Here is a 12,257-nt window from a genome sequence, read left to right on the forward strand (position 1 = left end):
TCTGCACACAGCACACAGATAGTATAGACAGGCAGTGTAATGTTACATCTCATAGGATACACTGGAGACCCTGCACACAGCACACAGATAGTATAGACAGGCAGTGTGATGTCACATCTCATAGGATACACTGGAGACTCTGCACACAGCACACAGATAGTATAGACAGGCAGTGTGATGTTACATCTCATAGGATACACTGGAGACTCTGCACACAGCACACAGATAGTATAGACAGGCAGTGTGATGTCACATCTCATAGGATACACTGGAGGAGCTGCACACAGCACACACAGATAGTATAGACAGGCAGTGTGATGTCACATCTCATAGGATACACTGGAGACCCTGCACACAGCACACAGATAGTATAGACAGGCAGTGTGATGTCACATCTCATAGGATACACTGGAGACCCTGCACACAGCACACACAGATAGTATAGACAGGCAGTGTGATGTCACATCTCATAGGATACACTGGAGACTCTGCACACCGCACACAGATATTATAGACAGGCAGTGTGATGTTACATCTCATAGGATACACTGGAGACTCTGCACACAGCACACACAGATAGTATAGACAGGCAGTGTGATGTCACATCTCATAGGATACACTGGAGACTCTGCACACAGCACACACAGATAGTATAGACAGGCAGTGTGATGTCACATCTCATAGGATACACTGGAGACCCTGCACACAGCACACAGATAGTATAGACAGGCAGTGTGATGTCACATCTCATAGGATACACTGGAGACTCTGCACACAGCACACAGATAGTATAGACAGGCAGTGTGATGTCACATCTCATAGGATACACTGGAGACTCTGCACACAGCACACAGATAGTATAGACAGGCAGTGTGATGTTACATCTCATAGGATACACTGGAGGCTCCGCACACAGCACTCACAGATAGTATAGACAGGCAGTGTGATGTCACATCTCATAGGATACACTGGAGACTCTGCACACAGATAGTATAGACAGGCAGAGTGATGTCACATCTCATAGGATACACTGGAGACTCTGCACACAGATAGTATAGGCAGGCAGTGTGATGTTACATCTCATAGGATACACTGGAGACCCTGCACACAGCACACAGATAGTATAGACAGGCAGTGTGATGTCACATCTCATAGGATGCACTGGAGACCCTGCACACAGCACACACAGATAGTATAGACAGGCAGTGTGATGTCACATCTCATAGGATACACTGGAGACTCTGCACACAGCACACATAGATAGTATAGACAGGCAGTGTGATGTCACATCTCATAGGATACACTGGAGACTCTGCACATAGCACACAGATAGTATAGACAGGCAGTGTGATGTCACATCTCATAGGATACACTGGAGACCCTGCACACAGCACACACAGATAGTATAGACAGGCAGTGTGATGTCACATCTCATAGGATACACTGGAGACTCTGCACACAGTACACAGATAGTATAGACAGGCAGTGTGATGTTACATCTCATAGGATACACTGGAGACCCTGCACACAGCACACAGATAGTATAGACAGGCAGTGTGATGTTACATCTCATAGGATACACTGGAGACCCTGCACACAGCACACAGATAGTATAGACAGGCAGTGTGATGTTACATCTCATAGGATACACTGGAGACTCTGCACACAGCACACACAGATAGTATAGACAGGCAGTGTGATGTCACATCTCATAGGATACACTGGAGACCCTGCACACAGCACACAGATAGTATAGACAGGCAGTGTGATGTCACATCTCATAGGATACACTGGAGACTCTGCACACAGCACACAGATAGTATAGACAGGCAGTGTGATGTCACATCTCATAGGATACACTGGAGACTCTGCACACAGCACACACAGATAGTATAGACAGGCAGTGTGATGTCACATCTCATAGGATACACTGGAGACCCTGCACACAGCACACAGATAGTATAGACAGGCAGTGTGATGTCACATCTCATAGGATACACTGGAGACTCTGCACACAGCACACACAGATAGTATAGACAGGCAGTGTGATGTCACATCTCATAGGATACACTGGAGACCCTGCACACAGCACACAGATAGTATAGACAGGCAGTGTGATGTCACATCTCATAGGATACACTGGAGACTCTGCACACAGCACACAGATAGTATAGACAGGCAGTGTGATGTCACATCTCATAGGATACACTGGAGACCCTGCACACAGCACACAGATAGTATAGACAGGCAGTGTGATGTCACATCTCATAGGATACACTGGAGACCCTGCACACAGCACACAGATAGTATAGACAGGCAGTGTGATGTCACATCTCATAGGATACACTGGAGACCCTGCACACAGCACACAGATAGTATAGACAGGCAGTGTGATGTCACATCTCATAGGATACACTGGAGACTCTGCACACAGCACACAGATAGTATAGACAGGCAGTGTGATGTCACATCTCATAGGATACACTGGAGACCCTGCACACAGCACACAGATAGTATAGACAGGCAGTGTGATGTCACATCTCATAGGATACACTGGAGACTCTGCACACAGCACACAGATAGTATAGACAGGCAGTGTGATGTTACATCTCATAGGATACACTGGAGACTCTGCACACAGCACACAGATAGTATATACAGGCAGTGTGATGTCACATCTCATAGGATACACTGGAGACTCTGCACACAGCACACACAGATAGTATAGACAGGCAGTGTGATGTCACATCTCATAGGATACACTGGAGACTCTGCACACAGCACACAGATAGTATATACAGGCAGTGTGATGTCACATCTCATAGGATACACTGGAGACTCTGCACACAGCACACAGATAGTATAGACAGGCAGTGTGATGTTACATCTCATAGGATACACTGGAGACTCTGCACACAGCACACACAGATAGTATAGACAGGCAGTGTGATGTCACATCTCATAGGATACACTGGAGACTCTGCACACAGCACACAGATAGTATAGACAGGCAGTGTGATGTCACATCTCATAGGACACACTGGAGACTCTGCACACAGCACACACAGATAGTATAGACAGGCAGTGTGATGTCACATCTCATAGGATACACTGGAGGCTCTGCACACAGCACACACAGATAGTATAGACAGGCAGTGTGATGTTACATCTCATAGGATACACTGGAGACTCTGCACACAGCACACACAGATAGTATATACAGGCAGTGTGATGTCACATCTCATAGGATACACTGGAGACTCTGCACACAGCACACACAGATAGTATAGACAGGCAGTGTGATGTCACATCTCATAGGATACACTGGAGGCTCTGCACACAGCACACACAGATAGTATAGACAGGCAGTGTGATGTTACATCTCATAGGATACACTGGAGACTCTGCACACAGCACACACAGATAGTATAGACAGGCAGTGTGATGTTACATCTCATAGGATACACTGGAGACTGCACACAGCACACAGATAGTATAGACCGGCAGTGTGATGTCACATCTCATAGGATACACTGGAGGCTCTGCACACAGCACACACAGATAGTATAGACAGGCAGTGTGATGTTACATCTCATAGGATACACTGGAGACTCTGCACACAGCACACAGATAGTATAGACAGGCAGTGTGATGTCACATCTCATAGGATACACTGGAGACCCTGCACACAGCACACAGATAGTATAGACAGGCAGTGTGATGTCACATCTCATAGGATACACTGGAGACTCTGCACACAGCACACAGATAGTATAGACAGGCAGTGTGATGTCACATCTCATAGGATACACTGGAGACTCTGCACACAGCACACAGATAGTATAGACAGGCAGTGTGATGTTACATCTCGTAGGATACACTGGAGACTCTGCACACAGATAGTATAGACAGGCAGTGTGATGTCACATCTCATAGGATACACTGGAGACTCTGCACACAGCACACATATAGTATAGACAGGCAGTGTGATGTTACATCTCATAGGATACACTGGAGACTCTGCACACAGCACACAGATAGTATAGACAGGCAGAGTGATGTCACATCTCATAGGATACACTGGAGACTCTGCACACAGCACACAGATAGTATAGACAGGCAGAGTGATGTCACATTTCGTAGTATACACTGGAGGCTGCACACAGCACACACAGATAGTATAGACAGGCAGTGTGATGTCACATCTCATAGGATACACTGGAGACTCTGCACACAGCACACAGATAGTATAGACAGGCAGTGTGATGTCACATCTCATAGGATACACTGGAGACTCTGCACACAGCACACAGATAGTATAGACAGGCAGTGTGATGTCACATCTCATAGGACACACTGGAGACTCTGCACACAGCACACACAGATAGTATAGACAGGCAGTGTGATGTCACATCTCATAGGATACACTGGAGACCCTGCACACAGCACACAGATAGTATAGACAGGCAGTGTGATGTCACATCTCATAGGATACACTGGAGACTCTGCACACAGCACACACAGATAGTATAGACAGGCAGTGTGATGTCACATCTCATAGGATACACTGGAGACCCTGCACACAGCACACAGATAGTATAGACAGGCAGTGTGATGTCACATCTCATAGGATACACTGGAGACTCTGCACACAGCACACAGATAGTATAGACAGGCAGTGTGATGTCACATCTCATAGGATACACTGGAGACCCTGCACAGAGCACACAGATAGTATAGACAGGCAGTGTGATGTCACATCTCATAGGATACACTGGAGACCCTGCACACAGCACACAGATAGTATAGACAGGCAGTGTGATGTCACATCTCATAGGATACACTGGAGACTCTGCACACAGCACACAGATAGTATAGACAGGCAGTGTGATGTCACATCTCATAGGATACACTGGAGACCCTGCACAGAGCACACAGATAGTATAGACAGGCAGTGTGATGTCACATCTCATAGGATACACTGGAGACCCTGCACAGAGCACACAGATAGTATACACAGGCAGTGTGATGTCACATCTCATAGGATACACTGGAGACTCTGCACAGAGCACACAGATAGTATAGACAGGCAGTGTGATGTCACATCTCATAGGATACACTGGAGACCCTGCACAGAGCACACAGATAGTATAGACAGGCAGTGTGATGTCACATCTCATAGGATACACTGGAGACCCTGCACAGAGCACACAGATAGTATAGACAGGCAGTGTGATGTCACATCTCATAGGATACACTGGAGACCCTGCACAGAGCACACAGATAGTATAGACAGGCAGTGTGATGTCACATCTCATAGGATACACTGGAGACCCTGCACAGAGCACACAGATAGTATAGACAGGCAGTGTGATGTCACATCTCATAGGATACACTGGAGACCCTGCACACAGCACACAGATAGTATATACAGGCAGTGTGATATATATATATATATATAGTAGCACTCTCCTGGTGACCCTCTGGTGAATGATACTGCTGGCAGATTCTACTCCCCCTGATGTAACAATGAGCTGATACTGTTACTGTCTGTGACTTTGTTATGCAGGAGATAATGGGATTGTGTGTGAGGAGGAGGAGGGTAAACAGAGGGGGCGGGGCCGGAGGGAGGAGGCGTGTCTGCGGGCTGGGAGCATTGGCTTTGTCACAGTGTGCCAGTGCAGTTGCAGTGTGAGCGGCGGAGGTCGGATCCTGCTGCTGCTGGTGACCCCTGGAGCCTTGTCCTTGATCCCTCAGGAGTAAGGTAAGAGGTCATGGGGGCCACAAGCTGCGGGGACGCGCAGGACTTGGAGTTTCTACAAGTTTATGAGAAGTTTATGAGAAGTTGATACAATGTCCTGGACTATGACTACTGCTCCTATCAGAGAGCAATGCTGAGGGCTGTAGTGCCACCACAGGTGGGGGAGGATGGAGGGGAACATAGATTTATCATGATTCTTGTGGAGGCGGAGAAATAATTGTATCCCTGCTGTGTACAGCGCTGCGGTATATGCTGGCGATATAGAAACCTGTGTATATCTATCTCATATGTATCTATCTACGTATAAGAAAGTCCAAGAAGGAAAACTAAACATCTATCGCTATCTCTCTTTCTATCTATCTCCTATCTATCTATATATCTATCTCTAGTATTTTCCAGGCAGTGGATATATTCTTGGTAACTTCATCTTTCACTAGTTGTGTGTTATTGGTAACTTCGTCACCTTAGTGGTCACTCAGCTTTCCCAAGGTCCTGCATGACAAGCTGCCCTAGTGATGCTGCTACATAGAACCCACATAACACTATGGGGGGCATTGATCATAGTTTTTTTTATACTGTTTTTGGTGTTTTTTTCCACAAGTTATTAAATTTGTCTCTAATTTGCAACTTTTTTTGGGTGCAGGCAAAAGTCTGGCACTTAGTGGTTTTAAATCTCTGCACCGTATCTGACATATTGGGGCACAAATATGGTGTATCATTAAGATCCTGTGCCCGATATCCTGCATGTGTCACTCCCCCGCTCAGGTCCCCGGAGTTCACCTCCTTCTTCCTGGTGCATGTAAGAGCATTGTCCGTGTATAATGCGCTGTGCGGGGAGTCACTAAGATCCTGCACCCGATATCCTGCATGTGTCGCTTCCCCGCTCAGGTCCCCGGAGTTCACCTTCTTCTTCCTGGTGCATGTAAGTGCATTGTCCGTGTATAATGCGCTGTGCGGGGAGTCACTAAGATCCTGCGCCCGATATCCTTCATGTGTCGCTTCCCCGCTCAGGTCCCCGGAGTTCACCTTCTTCTTCCTGGAGTATGTAAGTGCATTGTCCGTGTATAATGCGCTGTGCGGGGAGTCACTAAGATCCTGCGCCCGATATCCTGCATGTGTCACTTCCCCGCTCAGGTCCCCGGAGTTCACCTTCTTCTTCCTGGTGCATGTAAGTGCATTGTCCGTGTATAATGCGCTGTGCGGGGAGTCACTAAGATCCTGCGCCCGATATCCTGCATGTGTCACTTCCCCGCTCAGGTCCCTGGAGTTCTCCTTCTTCTTCCTGGTGCATGTAAGTGCATTGTCCGTGTATAATGCGCTGTGCGGGGAGTCACTAAGATCGTGCCTCCGATATCCTGCATGTGTCGCTTCCCCGCTCAGGTCCCCGGAGTTCACCTTCCTCTTCCTGGTGCATGTAAGTGCATTGTCCGTGTATAATGCGCTGTGCGGGGAGTCACTAAGATCCTGCGCCTGATATCCTGGATGTGTCGCTTCCCCGCTCAGGTCCCAGGAGTTCACCTTCTTCTTCCTGGTGCATGTAAGTGCATTGTCCGTGTATAATGCGCTGTGCGGGGAGTCACTAAGATCCTGCGCCCGATATCCTGCATGTGACGCTTCCCCGCTCAGGTCCCCGGAGTTCACCTTCCTCTTCCTGGTGCATGTAAGTGCATTGTCCGTGTATAATGTGCTGTGCGGGGAGTCACTAAGATCCTGCACCCGATATCCTGGATGTGTCGCTTCCCCGCTCAGGTCCCAGGAGTTCACCTTCTTCTTCCTGGTGCATGTAAGTGCATTGTCCGTGTATAATGCGCTGTGCGGGGAGTCACTAAGATCCTGCGCCCGATATCCTGCATGTGTCGCTTCCCTGCTCAGGTCCCCGGGGTGCACCTTCTTCTTCCTGGTGCATGTGAGTGCATTGTCTGTGTATAATGCGCTGTGCGGGGAGTCACTAAGATCCTGCATGTGTCACTTCCCCGCTCAGGTCCCCGGAGTTCACCTTCTTCTTCCTGGTGCATGTAAGTGCATTGTCCGTGTATATTGCTCTGTGCGGGGAGTCACTAAGATCCTGCGCCTGATATCCTGCATGTGTCGCTTCCCCGCTCAGGTCCCCGGAGTTCACCTTCTTCTTCCTGGTGCATGTAAGTGCATTGTCCGTGTATAATGCGCTGTGCGGGGAGTCACTAAGATTGTGCGCCCGATATCCTGCATGTGACGCATCCCCGCTCAGGTCCCCGGAGTTCACCTTCCTCTTCCTGGTGCATGTAAGTGCATTGTCCGTGTATAATGTGCTGTGCGGGGAGTCACTAAGATCCTGCGCCCGATATCCTGCATGTGTCACTTCCCCGCTCAGGTCCCTGGAGTTCTCCTTCTTCTTCCTGGTGCATGTAAGTGCATTGTCCGTGTATAATGCGCTGTGCGGGGAGTCACTAAGATCGTGCCTCCGATATCCTGCATGTGTCGCTTCCCCGCTCAGGTCCCCGGAGTTCACCTTCCTCTTCCTGGTGCATGTAAGTGCATTGTCCGTGTATAATGCGCTGTGCGGGGAGTCACTAAGATCCTGCGCCTGATATCCTGGATGTGTCGCTTCCCCGCTCAGGTCCCAGGAGTTCACCTTCTTCTTCCTGGTGCATGTAAGTGCATTGTCCGTGTATAATGCGCTGTGCGGGGAGTCACTAAGATCCTGCGCCCGATATCCTGCATGTGACGCTTCCCCGCTCAGGTCCCCGGAGTTCACCTTCCTCTTCCTGGTGCATGTAAGTGCATTGTCCGTGTATAATGTGCTGTGCGGGGAGTCACTAAGATCCTGCACCCGATATCCTGGATGTGTCGCTTCCCCGCTCAGGTCCCAGGAGTTCACCTTCTTCTTCCTGGTGCATGTAAGTGCATTGTCCGTGTATAATGCGCTGTGCGGGGAGTCACTAAGATCCTGCGCCCGATATCCTGCATGTGTCGCTTCCCTGCTCAGGTCCCCGGGGTGCACCTTCTTCTTCCTGGTGCATGTGAGTGCATTGTCTGTGTATAATGCGCTTTGCGGGGAGTCACTAAGATCCTGCATGTGTCACTTCCCCGCTCAGGTCCCCGGAGTTCACCTTCTTCTTCCTGGTGCATGTAAGTGCATTGTCCGTGTATATTGCTCTGTGCGGGGAGTCACTAAGATCCTGCGCCTGATATCCTGCATGTGTCGCTTCCCCGCTCAGGTCCCCGGAGTTCACCTTCTTCTTCCTGGTGCATGTAAGTGCATTGTCCGTGTATAATGCGCTGTGCGGGGAGTCACTAAGATTGTGCGCCCGATATCCTGCATGTGACGCATCCCCGCTCAGGTCCCCGGAGTTCACCTTCCTCTTCCTGGTGCATGTAAGTGCATTGTCCGTGTATAATGTGCTGTGCGGGGAGTCACTAAGATCCTGCGCCCGATATCCTGCATGTGTCACTTCCCCGCTCAGGTCCCTGGAGTTCTCCTTCTTCTTCCTGGTGCATGTAAGTGCATTGTCCGTGTATAATGCGCTGTGCGGGGAGTCACTAAGATCGTGCCTCCGATATCCTGCATGTGTCGCTTCCCCGCTCAGGTCCCCGGAGTTCACCTTCCTCTTCCTGGTGCATGTAAGTGCATTGTCCGTGTATAATGCGCTGTGCGGGGAGTCACTAAGATCCTGCGCCTGATATCCTGGATGTGTCGCTTCCCCGCTCAGGTCCCAGGAGTTCACCTTCTTCTTCCTGGTGCATGTAAGTGCATTGTCCGTGTATAATGCGCTGTGCGGGGAGTCACTAAGATCCTGCGCCCGATATCCTGCATGTGACGCTTCCCCGCTCAGGTCCCCGGAGTTCACCTTCCTCTTCCTGGTGCATGTAAGTGCATTGTCCGTGTATAATGTGCTGTGCGGGGAGTCACTAAGATCCTGCACCCGATATCCTGGATGTGTCGCTTCCCCGCTCAGGTCCCAGGAGTTCACCTTCTTCTTCCTGGTGCATGTAAGTGCATTGTCCGTGTATAATGCGCTGTGCGGGGAGTCACTAAGATCCTGCGCCCGATATCCTGCATGTGTCGCTTCCCTGCTCAGGTCCCCGGGGTGCACCTTCTTCTTCCTGGTGCATGTGAGTGCATTGTCTGTGTATAATGCGCTGTGCGGGGAGTCACTAAGATCCTGCATGTGTCACTTCCCCGCTCAGGTCCCCGGAGTTCACCTTCTTCTTCCTGGTGCATGTAAGTGCATTGTCCGTGTATATTGCTCTGTGCGGGGAGTCACTAAGATCCTGCGCCTGATATCCTGCATGTGTCGCTTCCCCGCTCAGGTCCCCGGAGTTCACCTTCTTCTTCCTGGTACATGTAAGTGCATTGTCCGTGTATAATGCGCTGTGCGGGGAGTCACTAAGATTGTGCGCCCGATATCCTGCATGTGACGCATCCCCGCTCAGGTCCCCGGAGTTCACCTTTCTCTTCCTGGTACATGTAAGTGCATTGTCCGTGTATAATGCGCTGTGCGGGGAGTCACTTAGCTCGTGCCCCCGATATCCTGCATGTGTTGCTTCCCCGCTCAGGTCCCAGGAGTTCACCTTCTTCCTGGTGGATATCCTGCATGTGTTGCTTCCCCGCTCAGGTCCCAGGAGTTCACCTTCTTCTTCCTGGTGCATGTAAGTGCATTGTCCATGTATAATGCGCTGTGCGGGGAGTCACTAAGATTGTGCCCTGATATCCTGCATGTGTCACTTCCCCGCTCAGGTCCCCGGAGTTCACCTTCTTCTTCCTGGTGCATGTAAGTGCATTGTCCGTGTATAATGTGCTGCGCGGGGAGTCACTAAGATCCTGCGCCCGATATCCTGCATGTGTCTCTTCCCCGCTCAGGTCCCCGGAGTTCACCTTCTTCTTCCCATTCATGTAAGTGCATTGTCCGTGTATAATGCGCTGTGCGGGGAGTCACTAAGATCCTGCGCCCGATATCCTGCATGTGTCGCTTCCCCGCTCAGGTCCCCGGGGTTCACTTTCTTCTTCCCATTCATGTAAGTGCTTGGACTTGTGACATAGTTTGAAAGACACATCTCGCGCTCAGTCCTGAATCTGTCGGATCATCCAACAGCCCGCCATCTAAATTGTGCTGTATGGAAGCTGCGCCAAAAACTGATTGCGTGCGACACAATCCCAGCACAGACCCCTGTTATATACCTGTCAAAACCGTGAAAATCCTTAAAACTTCTGAAAGTCCGATGACTCTTAGTAAATAAGCCCCAGTGAGCGGCCGTTATACAGATATTTGCTCGGCATCTATCACTATTTTGCGCATAAAAAGTTGCAAAAATCCAACTACTCTGAGCGGCTGCACTGGAAATAAATCTCACTTTTCATTACTGGAAACAAAGGTTTTCACTTCCCAAGTTAAAAAATTATCTCCCTGGAACATGAGGAATCGGTCAGCGCAGATTATAATGTGACATTTCCCCAGTGACGCCTCATCCTTGTCTCTGGGATCTTCTCTGGGATTATTGTACAGATGTGAGGATATTATCAGACGCCATTTACTGGACATTATAATAATATTTGTACATAATTGTAACTTTTAGATACTTTATGTGCAGAGATGAGGCCCGGAACCTTCTGTCGCCTTCTCTCAGTCTCGTTTCATTATTGGTCACAAATGACATTTACTTTGTAGCGGAAGAATTTGTGACAAATTTGGCGCCAATGTATCGGACCTGTGACAATTCCAAAGCACATTTACTAAGGCAGAACCAGATCCATCATAAATCACAAGCCAAAAAAGATAACAAACCAGGCGCAAAAATAGGCGAAGCTGAGACCCCCCTATGATTACTGTCCCCCTATACCGTCACGTAGTACAGAGATAATACTAGCACACGTCTGTTCCATGGAAACATAACACTGCTATGCACAAGACACATACTGGGCCAGGATACTGCCACTATATGTAAGCAGCATAATACCGCCATAAATTACCATGAAAATGATGTCATATACAACCCCCATAGTGGCACCATACCGCCATATAGTGCCATCATAATAATACAACCCACAGAATAGCAGCATAACGCGTTATAGTACAATAATTATATTACTACATACAACCCTCTGATAATAGGCATAATGCCGCCATATAGTACAATAATTATATTACTACATACAACCCTCTGATAATAGGCATAATGCCGCCATATAGTACAATAATTATATTACTACATACAACCCACTGATAATAAGCATAATGCCGCCATATAGTGCAATAATTATATTACTACATACAACCCTCTGATAATAAGCATAATGCCGCCATATAGTACAATAATTATATTACTACATACAACCCTCTGATAATAGGCATAATGCCGCCATATAGTGCAATAATTATACTACTACATACAACCCACTGATAATAGGCATAATGCCGCCATATAGTACAATAATTATATTACTACATACAACCCTCTGATAATAAGCATAATGCCGCCATATAGTACAATAATTATAATGCTACATACAACCCTCTGA

At 48.5% G+C, this 12,257-nt stretch overlaps 1 protein-coding gene across 1 annotated transcript in view; it reads left to right on the forward strand.

Moving 5' to 3' along the window:
• The first annotated feature begins 5,633 nt into the window (after positions 1 to 5,633).
• Positions 5,634 to 12,257, forward strand: part of PHLDB3 (pleckstrin homology like domain family B member 3) — a 60,010-nt gene continuing 53,386 nt past the window's right edge. Inside the window, exon 1 of the mRNA XM_072113812.1 lies at positions 5,634 to 5,764. The gene's annotated coding sequence lies outside the window, so the exon portion shown is untranslated. The remainder of the gene's footprint in view (positions 5,765 to 12,257) is intronic.

The sequence above is a fragment of the Engystomops pustulosus genome, chromosome 6, assembly GCF_040894005.1.
Source record: "Engystomops pustulosus chromosome 6, aEngPut4.maternal, whole genome shotgun sequence".
Lineage (NCBI taxonomy): Eukaryota > Metazoa > Chordata > Amphibia > Anura > Leptodactylidae > Engystomops > Engystomops pustulosus.